The following is a 6,000-nucleotide window of genomic DNA, read 5'->3' on the forward strand; positions in this document are numbered from 1 at the left end:
AGAGTGAACAATTAACACTCAACTAGCTGAGGGGTGCCTTGGTGGCTCAGTCGGTTAAGCAGTTGCCTTCAGCTCAGGTCATGATCCCAGGGTCCTGGGATCAAGCCCCGTATCAGGCTCCTTGCTCAGCGGAGCCTGCTTCTCCCTCTGCCTGCCGCTTCCCCTGCTGTGCTCTCTCTCTCTCTCTCTCTGACAAATAAATAAATAAATAATCTTTAAAAAACAAAACAAAAACAAAACACTCACCAGCTGATTGTGAAGGATGAATATTATTTCAATAGGTGTATTACTGGTTCGGGGGAACAGCGTGCGTGATCTAAGGCATGGCAACAGCACCGAGGAGGGGCGTGGAATGGTCCCTAATCTGCTAGAACTGGAGGATAAGGTGTGAGCAATGAGTTAGTGGAAGAGATGACCAGAAAATATAGATTGGAGAAAGTAAGCTGAAATAGAGTTGGTACTTTAGTTGTGTAGGCAATTGGAAAGTTTCATGAAGAATGCTGTCATTTCTGATCTGTGACTCAGGAAGATCTTTCTAAAGCCCATCTAAAACATGAAGTCGAAATGCAACAGAATGTAGTGCATTCAAGGAAATCAGTGAAGAGGCCCCTGTACTTACACAAGCAAAATATGGAAAGCTTGACCTTCAGCATCAATACCGGGCGTGGAAATGGAGGAAAGATCCGGAAGATATTTTGGAAGTAAACCGTCTTGGCAAACTATGGGCTGTTGGATATAAAGAGGAAGGGGTTAAAAATTACTCCAAATAGTCTGAAGACAATGTTGCCATTACAACACAATAGAGGGACACAACTGAAGGGCAAGTTTGCTTGGGTTGAGTGTAAGGTGGTGATTAGAAGGAGAGAATGAGCTCCCTTTTTTCAGTTAGATGTAAAGGACAATTACATGAATATTATTCAGCAGTTAGTTTAGAAATGTATAATAATGCAAAGATTAGAGATGAAAGCTGAGATAACATTTTGGGAGAGTCCTTAGCATAAAAATGTAGAAGAAATAGCAGAGGAGATACGTATATTGTCATGACTAATTAGCACAGTGCATGAAAAATTGTAGGGTCTAAAGAAATAGTTGTTGAATGAACACATTGATAAGTCTTCTCAAACCACATATCCAAAAATTTCTAACATGGCTTGGATATAAAAAGTTCATCCTGTTTCAATTTAAAAATCTTTCACAGTACAATTTTAGAACTAAATAACCAAGGTACTGTCTGTTCAGAAAATATTCCTCTTGGACATGAGGTGTTCTACTTATCAACTATTCTTTGTAAGTTGATAGACTGTAATTGATCCTATAATTGGAATACTCAAAACTAAAATTATCCTAAAGCAAATTAAATCTTGCCCTGTTAACTAAGACCCATGCAAATCTGCCCCTACCCCCCACCTGAATATTTCTCAGAATGCCTAGAAACTCTGGTTAATTGTTTTCACACCTCACTGTGGTTAAGGGTTACAAAGCTTCTCCTACGTTATGTCTCATTGCCCTCATTTCTTCATCAGGATACTGCCCGCTAATACATTTATAACTGCAAGCTCTCACAGAGCCAGAATGGTTCTGTTCTCTGCAGTCCTCACTGTCTTAGAATAAGTGTCTTCTTAGCAGAAACGTGGTGGGGGGGGAGGAGGAGGAGTCCCCCCCTCACGGGGACTTAGCCACAGTCTTTGAGGCCCTCCTGACTCCTGCACTGCTTCTGCCTTTAGCCACCAGAGGCTAACTTTCCCCCCAAAGCCCTTCTCAGCGTGCAAATCGGCCAGACATCTCTGCCTCACCAGCCTCACCAATTTCTCCAGCAGGCCCACACTCGGCTCGGGACCACCCCAGTGCTCCTCAGCCTCTCCAGCCAGGCACCTGCCTCATAACTTGGGGGACTACAGAGTTTATTGTCTAAACCAGGACACTTTTGAGAGTACTAAAATGCTAAACCAGATGGTACTTCAAGACACCAGGCATAAACTAGGAAGTATGGTCACCCTACCCATGACTATAATACAACGTGATAAATGCAATAATAAAAGTTTAAACACTTTTCAGTGGAAACATTGTGAATGTAATGCACCAAAGTGTCAAAATTTGTTTCCAATCAAGAACATCTCTAAATTATTTTCCAATTGGCATCCATGGTAAAAACCATACCATTAGGCTGGGGATATTTGTACCATGCTGCACAGCAGAGCCCCGGCTCTGGAAGGAAATAGCCTCTCAGCATCTTGGAAATGTATTTTGTGACTTAGGATTCTTGTAGAGAAGCTCATTTTGTAGTTTGGTCAACACTATAAGGAACTGAGTCTCAGAAATCTCCGGGATGATTGAGGAAATATTTAACTGACAATACTGATGACGAAATCAAAATTACAGAGAACTTTTATCTTACTGCTCTATCACAATTACTCTGCTAAGGGCTTTGTATTCTTCAAGTCATTTGCCTTCACAAGTACACTCAGAAGATAAACGTGACTTCAGAGGTCACCACATACTGGCTCTAGTAATATATATGAACATGCCTCTCTGTATCTGTCTAAACACAACCATCGCTGAGAAGATCTGCACAAGAATATTCCAAAGCAGAGGGAGCAGCAAATACAAAAGCTATGAGGCACAAGCATTCATGTACAATAGAATGTAAGCTTCAGAAAACAAGACACCGTTTCATTCACTTGTCTATTCCAAGCACCTTAAACAAGAAAACATCAATAAAGATTTGGAGAACGCATGCAGGAGTGAATGAACGAGCGGATTCATTCAGGAAGGAAGGCGGGTTTTGAGAAGAAGGCAGAGGTCCTATCTTGCCTGGCCTGGTAGGTGGTGGTAAGGCATTTGGATCTTATTCAAGTGTCGTGGAAAGGTACAGAAGGATTTAAATAGGGGAGTGATGTGGTGCAATTTATGTTTTTGAAATAATGCTTTGACTGCTGCGTGAGGAATGGATAACTGGCTGGAGCAAGAATGGAAGTAAGGAGACCAGTTTTCTCAGGCTTCTGAGATTGGACAAACGAAAGCCAAGGAGGCTTGGAAAAGGATGGCGGCCAGAGGGATCTTAAGAACTGGATGCTGCTAAGGTTTTGGCTTTAAAAACTGGGTAGATGATGGTGCCATTCACTTGAGATGTGGAACATTGGGAAGGAGTATGTTTAGAGAAGAAATCCAAAGGAGTTTATCAATTAGAAAAATATAAAAACTAGCTAAGAATTAGGGAACTCTTTATGATAAAATGTTAACTAAAAAGAAACCCCTACAAATTGTATACGTAATTACAACTGTGAAAAAAAGATGTTTGTGTACTGAAAGACATAAGTAGAAAATATGGTTGAATGAAAATTTTGATTTATTGGGGATTTTGTGGTTTTTAAAAATTTTAGTTTAAAGTTTTACTCTGCTTATTATTATATTATAAAAGTAAAATTCTGGTTAAGAAAAAACCCAAACAGTAAGTCCATAAAAAAAGCCTAAAATGAATGCAACCCAGAATACAATTTCATTATACTAAATTCATTAAAGAATTTTATAATGGGATTACTTTAAAACCACTAAAAGCTGTATTCTGAGGTCTTAACATCCAGAGCAGAAGTAATGAGGGGTCGAGGGAGAAGGAAGAGAGGTAGAGAACAAAAAATAAATAAATAAATAAATAAATAAATAAATAAATAAATAAAATCAAACTCAGATTATTGATATAAAATTCTACTGGTTAAGACCTGAAGAGAAGGAGATTCCATGAGCTCCCATTATAATCCACTCCATACTTTTAACTCTAATTTCCTTAAAATTCTTCCACTTTTTTCTAACATAAGTTCCCCAAGTCTCCCTCTGCTTAACTTTGAAGATTTTTCTTATTTCGCTGTCAGTAGGAATAACAACTAGCTGCCATCTTCAGTTTAAGAGCACTTTATATACCTGAATCCCTTGTAATTGTTCCTTCTTCTGTTCATGCAGAGAAATTCTCTTACAATTAAAATTATATTAAGAATACATTGTGGGGCCCCTGGATGTCTCAGTCGGTTAAGCATCTGCCTTTGGCTCAGGTCCTGGGATCGAGTTCCACATCAGGCTCCCCACTTTTTTTTAATATATATTTAAAAAAAGAATAGATCCTTCACTAGGAATACCATGCCACACCTTGTCTTGACTACATTAAGAGCTACAAATAAATTTTATACAAACGATTTCTGCATGAAGTAATCATTGTTATCAGTCAATAAAGTTATTACAAATCAACTACACTGGAGGGCCCCCTTGGTGCCCAATTGTGTATTGAAAGCGCTAAGCTCCACATAAATGTTTTCACTTTCCATCAAACAATAGTTACCCTAGAATTCAGATAACTCTAAAACAATTACATCTCCCAGAAAACTCACCCATATTTCTAATTTATGTATTAAAATATTCTCTCTCTCTCTCTCTTTTTTTGATTATTTGCAACTGTTGTCAAACCTCATGCCCAAAGTGTGATCCATGCATTTCAAATGTATCGAGAATTACCATGGCCAAAGGGAAAATGTAATGAGAAAATTTTCAGTTGTGCATATTAATATGTTAACGTTCTACTAATTCCATCCTTAGGAAAAGAAGACAGAGACTTACCTTGTGTGTAGGAGAGAGCATCTTCACATAGACAAATACTTTAACATCTCGCTTTCATATTTAAAGAACACTCATCTGGAAACAAAGATTCTAACTTCATGTAGTAAATAAGCACAGGAAAACCTCCAACTCTATGTTTAAACAACACTAGAAGTATTTCTACATGGTGTATAAACCATTTTTTCTAATAAGAAAATTATTTTTATCTCTTTAGGAGATATAAAGATGAATAAAAGTCCAATTTCACTTGGGAATAATATCGTCATTTTATCCCAAAGAAGAGATCTGATTAAATGAAGTTATTTTATTTCTTCATGATGAGTGTGAGTCTCATTTAAGGGGTCTCTGAAAACAAAACATATGCATGATTGCATGTATGTATACATTGGCATATGTGTTTGACTGCTTATAGACATGGATGTTATTCCAATATGTTAAGGTTTTGGATGATAACTCCCCAAATTTGAAATCACAGTGTGATACCTAAATTTATCTCTGTAAATTTGAATAAAATTGACCCAAAGGTTTGAGGGACCTTATGCTCAGACCCTTAGATAAATTTCTATAATTCACACACCTGAGAGTACAGAGAAATATGGGAAGGAAAAAAGCAAAATTTCTTAAAATAAGCTAGGGGATCTTGTAGACAGACTTCTGTGGAATGCAGCTGGCTGTATTCTTTCCTTGAAATAATGAGCCCCTAGCCAGGAATGCTTTGTAAACTGAAAACAGAATGTATTCTTACCATTAGCTATTAGCTGCAATGCTCAAAAAGAGACATTTTAAGCAAAATATGGTGGAAATTTTCATAGAAATAGGTTATTCTTTGCACCAAATTTTGCTCCAAGTGGTCAGTTTTTCACACTTTGCCACCTAGTGGACAACATGAAAACTACAGGACTCCCCCGCACCCCCTTGATTTCCCTACTCTTCAGAAAGGAATGGCCCAACAACTTAAGGCAAGGATTTTTGTTTGTTTTGTTCATTGGTGCTCCTAGAACAGTGCCTGGTACTTGGTGGATAATCAATAAATAATTGGAGGTAACTTCATTTAAAGACTATTCTTATGGAGAATGTAATCAAAAATATAGTTACAGTATGATATTGGCTAAATGTGCTTCCTAACTAAATGGAAAGTTCCAAATTATTTCCAAAGTAAGTGGTGGGTTCTATGTTGTTGAGTTAGAGATATATCTACATAGCTCATTAGGAACAGGAGATGTCATCATTGTTCTATGTAGACAGATAATCCAGAAAATTTAATTTTTAGATGGTGAGAACCTACCTCTCTTTCACCCCAACTGCTCCAAATAAAACTAAATCTAGCCTGGAAAATGCCCTTTCTTTCTTGTCTAAAAACCATGGCTGGCTTTCTTCTTGCTTTGGGCTGTGATGTTT

The sequence above is a fragment of the Phoca vitulina genome, unplaced genomic scaffold (genome assembly GCF_004348235.1).
Source record: "Phoca vitulina isolate PV1807 unplaced genomic scaffold, GSC_HSeal_1.0 scaffold53, whole genome shotgun sequence".
NCBI lineage: Eukaryota > Metazoa > Chordata > Mammalia > Carnivora > Phocidae > Phoca > Phoca vitulina.